This window comes from Drosophila montana, unplaced genomic scaffold (assembly GCF_035044405.1).
Source record: "Drosophila montana isolate Dmon_TW-CO22-7 unplaced genomic scaffold, ASM3504440v1 contig_855_1, whole genome shotgun sequence".
In the NCBI taxonomy this organism is placed as follows: domain Eukaryota; kingdom Metazoa; phylum Arthropoda; class Insecta; order Diptera; family Drosophilidae; genus Drosophila; species Drosophila montana.
This window is the reverse complement of record NW_026999144.1, coordinates 18,836-30,318: the sequence shown is the minus strand read 5'-3', so window position 1 is coordinate 30,318 and position 11,483 is coordinate 18,836.

Here is an 11,483-nt window from a genome sequence, read left to right as displayed (position 1 = left end):
TGCAGTACGCCAATTAAATAGATTATGAAAACTTATAACGAATACTAAAGTATGGTATGTGTGGCCATATATATGACAGGCAATAGAAAACTCGACTGGAATACTTTTCATTTAGTTTAAAATTGTGTTTTTAGTCCTATATACCTTCTAAGAACCCTCAACTTGGGTCACTTAAGACAACCTTCGAGCAGTTATCGCTAAGCTTGCATGTCAGCTTAACTACAGCTTACGTCGTGGCAAATAACTTATGTACATATAAAACCACATTTTATAATCTGTCTTTATGTACAGTGTAATTGTTCAACTACAAGCAAAGTAAATGCACAAGATACGATTTATCAACATTGAGTAATTTGCACTAGCCGCACATGGAACGAATTAACCTTTGAATTCACCCAAATACTCCACAGTTATCAAGTAAGAGCGCTTTAGTCGAATGTGCTCGACTACCCAATGCTTATAATTGTAGTTATATTTTAGATAAATTATTGAACAACAAACAAGCCCATGATCGATTCGTTGATGATTAATGAAAAGGTTGTTGTCTTTTATATATATCTGATTCCTATCTAGCAAACATCGATTATCATTCCGCAAATATTAGCGCTGGCGGAGCTGCTAAAATAATAAAGAGCAATAGTATACGCGATTCCATGGAATTTGAAAGCACGATTCGGGGTCAACGAGGGGTTGGAACTAATGTTCATTTTACAATTTTTTATTAACTAGTTTTGAACTGCAAAACATTATTGGATCCTCGCTTTCTTATTGCGGGCGATTAGAATGCTGAACATATCTTGTGGGTCAGACACGTATTTTTCTTTCCTTTACACATTTTCTAATAAAATTATACTTATAAACAATATCAACCGATTATTTGGTTAATTTAGTCCGTCAATATTCACATATAAAGAAATCAAAAATGACTGGGACCTAACAATTATATTTCAAATCTTTTTCTGTTTTGTATCATTTACTGCACTATGTTTGTTTTATTGTATTATGTTTCAAAGCTTACTTTCATTTAAAATATAATCATTTTTTTCCAATACAACGATCGGGACTGCCAGCCAATTTGTCCACAGACTTTTTATGCCCCGTTTTTGGGATGTTCTTTAGCATATCTGTTACGGCTGTTTAAAAGGCTGGAACGTCTTAGCAAAAAGCTCCTTCCCCGCAGTTTTCTGTTATGGGAAATGAAAATAGTCACACGGTGATAGATCATACGAATAAGAAGGAGGGTGGTCGATGACGGAAATCTGCTTTTTCATATGAAACACTAGTTGACTTTTTGGATTGATCTTGTGAGGTAGGGCTATATCATACAAAACAGCTTTTCTCTTTAGGGATATTGGGGTCTGACACGAACAACTCTCAACCACAAACGATGAGCCATTTATAAATAGTATCCGCTGTCAAATTCATTGGTATAATAACTTGGAATCACAGAAAATTACCAGCGTTCTCTTGATACGTTTTTTTTGCTTTTGGGCTTTTGGCTCGTCTTTTAACTTCATTTGATGTCGAACAATATGATGAATTCAATTATTCTGCCAGAAAGATAGAAATTATTTCACCTACTCTTCCAAAAACCCAGCAAACGATTTGGTATTAAAGGTCGTCTGGGTCTTGCTTGGATCATTATTAAAAATTGTTACGGCCAATTTTGAATTGTGGCGTTTGCAATTGATTTTTCCAAGTATTCGATAATTTTGTAATGTTAAGACGCTCTTAATGATATTTCGAGCTAGCAAGCGACATATCAGATTCAAAACTTACCAGTCAATTAAAAAATGAATATACAATACTTTAAAATGTATTATAACATTTGCTTTTGCAATGAAATTTTGTTTGAACGTTGGAGTCTACTTTGCTTGACTTTTGGGAGAAGAACATATTGCGACTCCAAGGTGTGTAATATTTTACAAACAATTTCCAATTAAAGGCCAAACATTCGTCCTATCCAATACATATGGTCATTGTCAATCCCATTCATAGTATCAATTACTCTGGCAGAAATATAGCTAAGAAAAAGTCTTTTATTTTGTGTGAAATTGGTCGACGTTGTGCACTTTGCGAAATACGGCTTGGCACTGATCGTTCGTCTCTCGCTGCGATCGATTGACACTGAGGCGCTAGACTTCCAAACAAAATTTTAACCGCTTTTCGACTAGGCTGCGACTCTGTATATTGTATTCTCTCATATATGTATACTTACATACATTGAAAATATTTGAATGCGACTAGACATTTTATAAAATAAGCAGTAGATGATTAACGAAATCGACTGAAATACACACAGTAATCGGCTACTAGATTTTTCAAAGTATTCGATATTCCGGTACTGTTTTGTCGCTGTTAACTAAATTTGAGATGTTTATTCAGTTCAGTCCACCAAGTAGAACGAATTGTGTGTTTCGAAACCTAATTGCCGGACTTGTGTGATTTACTTTGAATAGCCATACAATACAAAACAAACAACTCAGCTGATTGGATGCAAAAATTGATGCAAACGGATAGTAGAAACAAAGACAATATAAACACATATAAACAAGTGTTAATATTGTCTTTGGTAGAAACACCTTTTAAGGTGTAATTTTAATTGTGGCGGCAAACACCAATTGGAGTGCCAGTATATACGTACTTTTACGCTGACAACATTCATTAGATGATACGAAGTATTCTATAAATTAAATAAACATTTCGTGTTTCTAGATTACGCTGTGTATGAGATATTATGTGCTTAGTATTGGACAACGTGCACAGACCACAAATATTTGGGTTAAAATCCCTGACATGACCGAAGATTTCTATACCCTGAACCCATTAATAATGGGTAAAAAGGGTATAATGTATTTGTGTAAATGTATCTAACAGGCAGAAGAAAGCATCTCCGACCCCATAAAGTATGTATATTCTTGATCAGCATCAACAGCCGAGTCGATCTAGCCATGTCCGTCTGTCTGTCCGTCCATCCGTATGTATGAACGCAAGGATCTCAGAACCTATAAGAGCTAGAGACTTGAAATTTTATAGGTTCTCCTAGTGCCCACGCAGATCGTGTTTGTTTCCGATATTCGATAACTTGCCCCGTTTCCAAGTAATCGATAAAAATCGATATCAAAATCCTGTTTTTTGAGCAATTTCGGCAAATAATGTGAGCTAGAGTCACCAAACTTGACATGTAGCTTCTAGCTATAAATCAAGTTTATTATCCAACTTGTATTGCCCAATTTAAGCCACAATTTATATGCAATTGACCTTTTGAGAATACACAAATATTCTATATTCTAATTTACAATAAGATGTAGTGTCGAAAATTACATTAAGATCTGCTAAGAAACACAAAAGTTATGTGCGCACTTGTTAGCAGCAGTTAGCGCAAATTCCAAAAATTTCTGTGTACATGTACACACACACATTGATGCGCGTCTGCTTTGAATTCTATCAACAGCATTGCAATTGCTATTGTATTGTTTTCTGTGCTGCTATTTTAGTTCGTTTTTTTCTCAATTTTTCTTTATTACTACTAACGCAAACGAGCGCGTAGCGCGAACTGCATTTGGTGTTGGAAGAAGAGGGTTCAGGGTATCCCCTATTCGGGAGCTCCCGACTATAACCTCTTACTTGTTTTTTTTTTAACTTTAGGGGAAGTGAAATAGATAATCTAGTTTTGCTTATGGTATAGGAGAATATTTATTTCAAATTTCAAGTTGAAATGTTTATAAAATCGATCTGACAGATCGATTGTTAGTTTAATAATGGGTTCGCCTCTTTCTGCCTTTTACATACATTTGCACAAAACCGTTATACTCTCTATAAGCCATTTTTAATGGGTACATGGTATATAATATATATGGTATATATATATCAAGTATCTCTCATTTTATAGCTATCGCCAACACCCCGCCACCTAAAAGCTATAAATCATGTTAGTAAACCAACTTGTATAGCCTATCTAATTAAGCCACAATTTAAATGCAATTGTCATTTTGAAAATACACGAATATTTTATAGTACAATAAGATCTGCTACTGAAAATTTAACCAAGATCGGTTAAGAAACACGAAAGAAAATGTTTTTTGGCCTGCAAACACGTGCAGCAGCAAGCCCGAATTCAAAGAATTTCTGTATGCATGTACACACACACATTCATGCGCGTCAGGGTTCAAGGTATCCCCTAGTCGAGAGCTCCCGACTAGAACCTCTTACTTGTTTTATTATTTAACTAGCGGGTATAACCCGGCCTTGCCCGTGGCACGTATGTTATAAAATCAAAAAAGCTTTGAAAATGATTTTGAAACTGATCGGACGGGAATCAAACAACTTTTATGCAAATCGGAAAACTCTTAAAATTCACCAAAAAAATGTTAAAAATGCATTTTCCACAGAAGGAGTTTAGATTTTGCGAGAAATGTGAAACACGTCTCAAATGATTTTTCTTATAGATGTTTGGAAATAAATTTGAACACAAAACGTCATCCACCAAATCTTTGACCTCCATTTCCACCAAGGAGGGATGGATTTTTCAAAAAGTGTGAAACACCCCTAAAATGAATTTAAACATAGATCTTTAAATATGAATTTGGGGCCGATCGGATGGTAAACAAAAAACTTTCATACAACCGTTTTCCGCCAATTTACCACTGTTGCGGGTGGAATTTTCCAAATCGCTGAAATACGTGCTTATTAAGTTCTTATGAAGAGCTTTAAAAATAAGTTTGAAGCAAATCGGACACAACTTAAAACGCCGCCCAAAAAATCTTTAAATCGCATTCCCCCCGAAGAAGTTCGAATTCTGCGAAAAGTGAGAAACACGTCTCAAATGATTTTTCATATAGATCACTGGAAATGAATTTGAGCGCGAAACGTCACCCACCAAATCTTTGATCTCCATTTCCACCAAGGAGGAACGGGTTTTCCGAAAAGTGCGAAACACCCCTCAAATGAATTTGAACAAAGATCTTTGAAAATAAGTTTGGGGCCGATCGGATGGTAAACAAAAAAGTTACATACAAACGTTTTTCGCGATTTTTCCACACTTGCGAGTGGAATTTCCCGAAACCCCGTCTTAACGTGCACCTACAATACATAAGGTAACTACAGTGAAAATTTCAGCTTCCTAGCTCTTACGGTGTGGGCTGTGCGTTGATCACCAATCAGTCAGTCAGTCAGTCAGTCAGTCAGTCAGTCAGTCAGTCAGTCAGTCAGGACAAACAGTTTTATATATAGAGATTTAGAAAAGTTGTGTTTTTTGCAATAAGTTAAAATACATAAGCTTGTGTTGGACTTTTTTTTAGATCTGCCTGAAGTCGGGAAAATCAATTTCAATGCCACATGAATATTTACCTTTATTTATTTGACCCGTGCGACTCCTGGGAAATTTCTATATAGGTAATATAGAAAACAGCAAAAATATGGTCGTTATTTGTCTTGTATGATGTTATGATGGCATTGCCCGGGAAATGTGTGCACAACTGAATAGATCGTGGTGAAAATTTGTTGTTACCAAATCGCGCACGGACAAAGTGGCGTCGGGAAATATTACTATTTTATGCAACATAGTATACTAAATTATTTAGGATTTGAGGCTGAAAGTCAGTTTTCGTAGGTAATGGACCTGTTTTAGATGTGTGTACTGCGGCAGCCCGTCCAAAATGAGTATTTTGTATATCGCAATGCATTTAAGAACTTAAGAGCATGTGACATGAATAAACAAATGAATAATGTATAATGACAATCATTTTGAACGACGCGACGCGTCGACAGAAGCAGCAACCAAACAAAAAGCTGCGACTGCACATTGAGCAATGCTAAATTATAGTTGTAACAACTGACAGACAAGTGACTGGAGAACAAGTTGCAACTACTACACATTTAATGCGCTATTACTAGGTCCCAAAAATGTGAATAAAAGATGACTAGCAGCATGCATATGCATTCATTTTCATTTTAAAGCATACATACATAGACAAATATATGTGTGTACATATGTATCATAGCTTACTAGTGACCCGTCGACCGTTTAACATTTGCGCAATGAACTTTTGAAAGATCTATTATAGCCAGGCCAGCAAAGTGCGCAAGGACGACTTATCAGCCACCTCGTTATTGTGTTTTATGTGTAAGACTAAGTGGCTAGAGGGGAAATGTTGATGTAACCACTAAAACAACGTCGCGCCGTTGTAGCAATAAAAAATTTGAGCAGTGTTGGGGTCTTGACCATGTCAAATACTCGAACGAGTAGGTATGACAAGTGAGCTGATGCGTTACAACGGCTACATAAAACAAGTAAGAGTGCTCCAGTCGAGAGTGCCCGATTAGGAAAATACCCTGCACCTTCTTCTACCAAAACCAGATGCAGCTGAAGCTTAACACTTTTTCCCTATGTAATGGGTAAAATTAAAAAATAAAATAATTACTCTCTCTGCCGGTGTCGGACCCTCAACCACCTTCAACACAGCGAACTATTTGCCATCATCCCATGCCTGACAGCCATGAATAGAATTTTTAGAAAGACAAAAAAAAATACCGAACGAACTAAAATACAAACAGGGATTGCCGAAATTTCCCTTAATAGCTTCTGTGTTTCTTATCCGGTCTTTATAACAGCCTTTAAAATTTTTTCTGCTTCCTATTTGAGTTTTTGATTTACTGGATGTGTGTGTGGGGGTGTTTACCAAAAATCAAATATACATACATATGTATCTATCCCATGTATTGGCGAGCAAGTCCAATTTGGTGACTCTAGCTCTCAAAATCTAAATGATATGCTCATAAGGGCAATCAACTTCGTTCAAAATTTGTAGTGTCTAACTCTTATGAGTTCTTAGATCGATGTGTTCATCCATATTCACGATGACCAAGAATATATTAAATATACTTCATGCGTTCGGATACGCTACCTTCTGCATGTTACATACATATGCACAAGACCATTATACCCTTTTAAACATTTTCAATGGGCCTAGGGTACAGATATATTACGACTGTCTCGTTTTGATATGAGGCCCGTGCTAAAGCCCAATTGCATGTAAGACGAAGCCGTCAAACTTAAAAGCCACTGGAGGTGACCAGACACCCAATCCCAAACATGAAACACTTAATAACATCAACTAGATGGCCAATGCAACTAACTTGCGTTGCAAGTTATCTTGGGCTTTTCACATAATTCATAATTTAGCGCTTGAGCGATTGAATTTTCGTATTCAATTTGCACTGTTGTTGCAAATCCCGTCGACAATATTTTTAAATTATTATTGTTTTTGTAGATTGAATAATGATCCGTGAAAAGAGAGCTCGGAGATGGGTAAAACTGCATAATGGCTTTGCAAATTTATAAAGCAGGCAAAAGGCAGCATCTCTGATCCCATAAAGGGTGTATATTCTCTTTCAGAATCAATAGCCTAATAGATCTATCCATGTTTGTCTATATGTCCATCTGACCATCAGTTCGTATGTATGAACGCGTTATTCTTATGATGTTCTTGATCAGTACCAATAGTCTAATTAATCTATCCATGTTTTGAATATCTGTGCGTAATAGACATTATATTTAAAAGTATTGCCTGCTATTGCACTAGTCTTTCTACAAACCAAATCTCGGAGCTCATAAGAGCTAAATCACTCACGCACGCAGTCGGCAGGCTCAGCAGCGTTGTGCAGAATTATATCTCCAAAATCAAATTTCGCAATGCTAGGTCGTAAATAAATGTATTTATCAGTTACTGATTTTTAGAAAAAAATACAGCAAATATTATTGTACAAAAAGACTCCTGATAAAAGTTAGTTTTCTATTAAATTATGTGTAGACATACTAGAGAAACAGCTCAAAGGTGTCTAGCCATGTCCGTCTGTCAGCATGTATGAACGCGTCGACCAAACAAGCTATGACTTGAAATTTGGAACGCACTTGCTCCTAGTACGATCATAAGCTGCCCCATTTCCAAGTAATCAATAAAAACCTATATTGAACGTTGATTTTTGAGCTTATATTTTAAATTTCGAGAGCTAAAAACATGAAATTTTATTTATTTATTTATTCTTAATTAATTGTCGTCAAAAACGAGTGTCTTCCTAATTATTCAAGACATAAAATTATGAAAATTAAATACTAAAAGCGTTATTAGAATACACAATTTTCTGATAGCACCACCGACACTATGTAGGTGTTTTATTTGCCCGTGCAAAGCCAATTTTGTCAGTGACGTTATTAGAGCCTACAGCCAAGAAGAAATGTGTTCTTAAGTTAATATTGAAAATAATCATTATATTAAATAATATAGTAATTATTTAAGAAAATAAAATAGATAGGAAAAAAGAAAGAAAGAAGTTATTAATAAAGTAAAGAAATGTATACTAGATATATAGGGTGTTAAGTAAATAGGATAAAGAGATAGTGATGGAAATCACCGACCCGGTGGGGGACATTTATAGCCTGTCCGGCAAGTTATATCCCTACTCAAAGCTGGGAATGGTCAGTGAGTTCCCGAAGGTATCCTGAAAGCAACATGTAGAATATTTGTGACGATAGCTCGGCGCTGGACTCAGGGAATCTCCTAGTAGGCCACTCCCGACTAAAACACTCTTGGTTGTTTGGCGTACTTTTGTCGTATTTTCATAATAATGTCGCGTCGATAAATGATCAATCTGCCTGGGGAAAAGATTTCAGCAATGATGTATGAAATACAAACTGATGACGAAGATTCAGAATTTTAACAATATTGCGACTCAGAAGATGATAATCAATGAATTAACTTAGAATTTCCCTATTTTCAAATCAAATACTTGAAAAAGAAGTTTGCGTATGTTTTTTACCACCGGTTATACAAAGAATATCTCTTTTTGAACAGATAGGCTTCTCTGAAAAATTATTATTGACTTCTGCTAGTCACAGAATCATTACCCCGATTCGATAGGCTCTTGCATATACTGGCAGTGGACTAATACGTACTTCTCTGTCGTCCGACAGGTATGCAGATGTCAGCGCCACATCCTGATTTCCTAATGTCCATTTTTGCCAAATCGGCACCATATCATCAGTGATGTAAGAATTGTAGAAATTAGTTGTTGATTGATATTAAGTGCCGTTGTTGAACGGGGCTACTCTTGGGCATATAGGAACTGATTAGAACTTTGGGAGAGATCTAGAAATCGTCCTATGTAAATCCATGGTTCTTGATCGAAGATCACATCCAGAGACACAGAGGTAAATCGCATGCTAAGCATGCAGTTCGCTACACTCAGCGGCATTGCTTAGCGTCTCAAAGAATAATTTTTGCTTTTGATTGCATTCATAGCTTCTTAACCGGTTTGCTTCTTCTGCCGTTGTTCTCCATGGAACTCGCTTATGTAACACCCGAGCCTTAATTCTGCTGACCCTCAATATTTGAAGTCCTCGGAATTCTGTTTTTGTTTAGCGCCTTTGGGAGTGCGTCTTTCACCGGTCCTAACTTGGGTGCCGATGCATTTAACTAGTCCGAAGTCCACAGATCCCGCAGAATATATTTCGTCCTCTATAAAACTTTTTTTATTGGCCGCCGTATGCTTAGGAGGCAAGGCTGGCAAAAAAAAAACGGATCCGAAGGCCGGACTGTAAGAACAGATTTCCGTAGCTTGCTCTTCCGTTTACACTAGTACCCCTACTTATTTCACTATGTTTGAGTTGTATCCAAGTATCAAGTCCCCCGATAAGTTATTGCTTAGTTCCACCTCTACAATATTTTGTTTTTGATTGGGCGCTGGAATTTACTTTCTTAGGTTTAAAAAGCAAAGGGTTGTAAAGGTAGAGTTTGGTCACAGATTACATGTCCTTATTGGGTACATACAATAAGCACAGTTTCAATGATAGAATATTTACAATTAGAGTGTTATGAGAGTAGCATTGCGTTGCCTAATGAAAATAACAGATATTTTTTAAAATAATTCGTCTGATCCGTAGGCCCAAAAAGCCTAGGTCCTAATGCGCGTAAGCATCGTTTTGATGAGCAGCGCTTTGCCGGAGACTTGCAGCTTGCTTCGGGGATCGAGCACACAGTCAACCATTTCTAACCATCTAGAACCATATAAAAAACTACTATGCTCGATCGAACCTCAATCGAACCGCAGCTGCATGCAGTTATCTGGACGCAACTTACTTCCGTTTTTTTTGTGCAATCTGCAACAGCGAAGATTACCGTCTGGTCCAGCACTTTCCAAAATGCCCATCGGGTCCTGGACAACAAACGACGCAGTATTTTGACGTCTCCATTTAGGTTATTTACGTCCTTTGGCGTCCTTTGTCCGTAAGGAGTCTTTTGGCTTTTGGGCTGAAGTATGACGGAGCTCTTTGTGATTTCTCCTGTGAGGAAGTCGACGAAGTTTTCCAGATCGCTGGCTGCATAATTAACGACGTTAGATACCCACAAGAACTCCATGGAGCGCGGGTAAACGTCAAGGTTACCTTGCGGCGCCAACATTTTGCAGATAACAACGATCATCAGCAGCGAAAGGTAATCCGGATGAAAGTGCGCATCTGACGAACTTATAGCCGGCAATATACTCACGAAAATTGGGAATTGGTGAGGTAACCAAGTCTGCAAACCCAATATGTTCCCTCATTAAAATTTTGTCCTTAAAACAATTGTCCCATTAAAATTGGGTTGTTAATTGGAAAGCAACTAAATTAAATATCAGCACATAGTCGCATCAAGCACACAATACAATCGCGATTGCAATTTTATTTATAGAACTCATAAAAAAAACACATTTGTACATATGCATGTGCATACAGAAATTCTTGCCTTTTTCGCTAGCTGCCACGTGGCTTGCTAATATTACAACAAATTTTATTTTATAACTTCTAACCGGTCTCAATGAAATTTTTTGGAGTAGATCTCATTGGGCCAAAGAATTTTCGTATACGCGAGAAAATTACAATAGCATAAAAAGTGTGCATTAATTGGGTGGCGAGAAACTACATATCAAATCTTGCTCTTAACACCTCAGAGATATAGTCAAAAGACAAGATGTCGACATCAATTTTGATCGATTGCTTGGAAACATGCCAAGCTATTGATGATGTGCAACAAACTCGAACTACCTACATACGTTAAAAATGTTTAGACTCTAGCACTTGTTCTGAGATGTTCTGAGATCAACGCGTTCATATGGACAGAGGGACCGACGGACAGACAAGCGGACATGGCTAAATCAACTCGGCTATTGATGCTGAGAAAAAATATATTTACTTTGTGGGGTCAGAGATGCTTTCTTCTGTCTGTGACCTATATTTTCACAAAACCATTATACCCATTTCACCCATTTTCAATGAGTTCATAAAGATTATTAAATTTAGTTTTCAATCCAATAACTGCTAAAGCGTAATAGCCGCCAAATATATATATATTGAGAGATGTCGCCCCCAAAAGGCGTTCGCATAATATATTTTGTTCGATCATCAGAGTAGGCCATCAGCAAAATTTGTTGTCTCTGGCTTTAAAAGG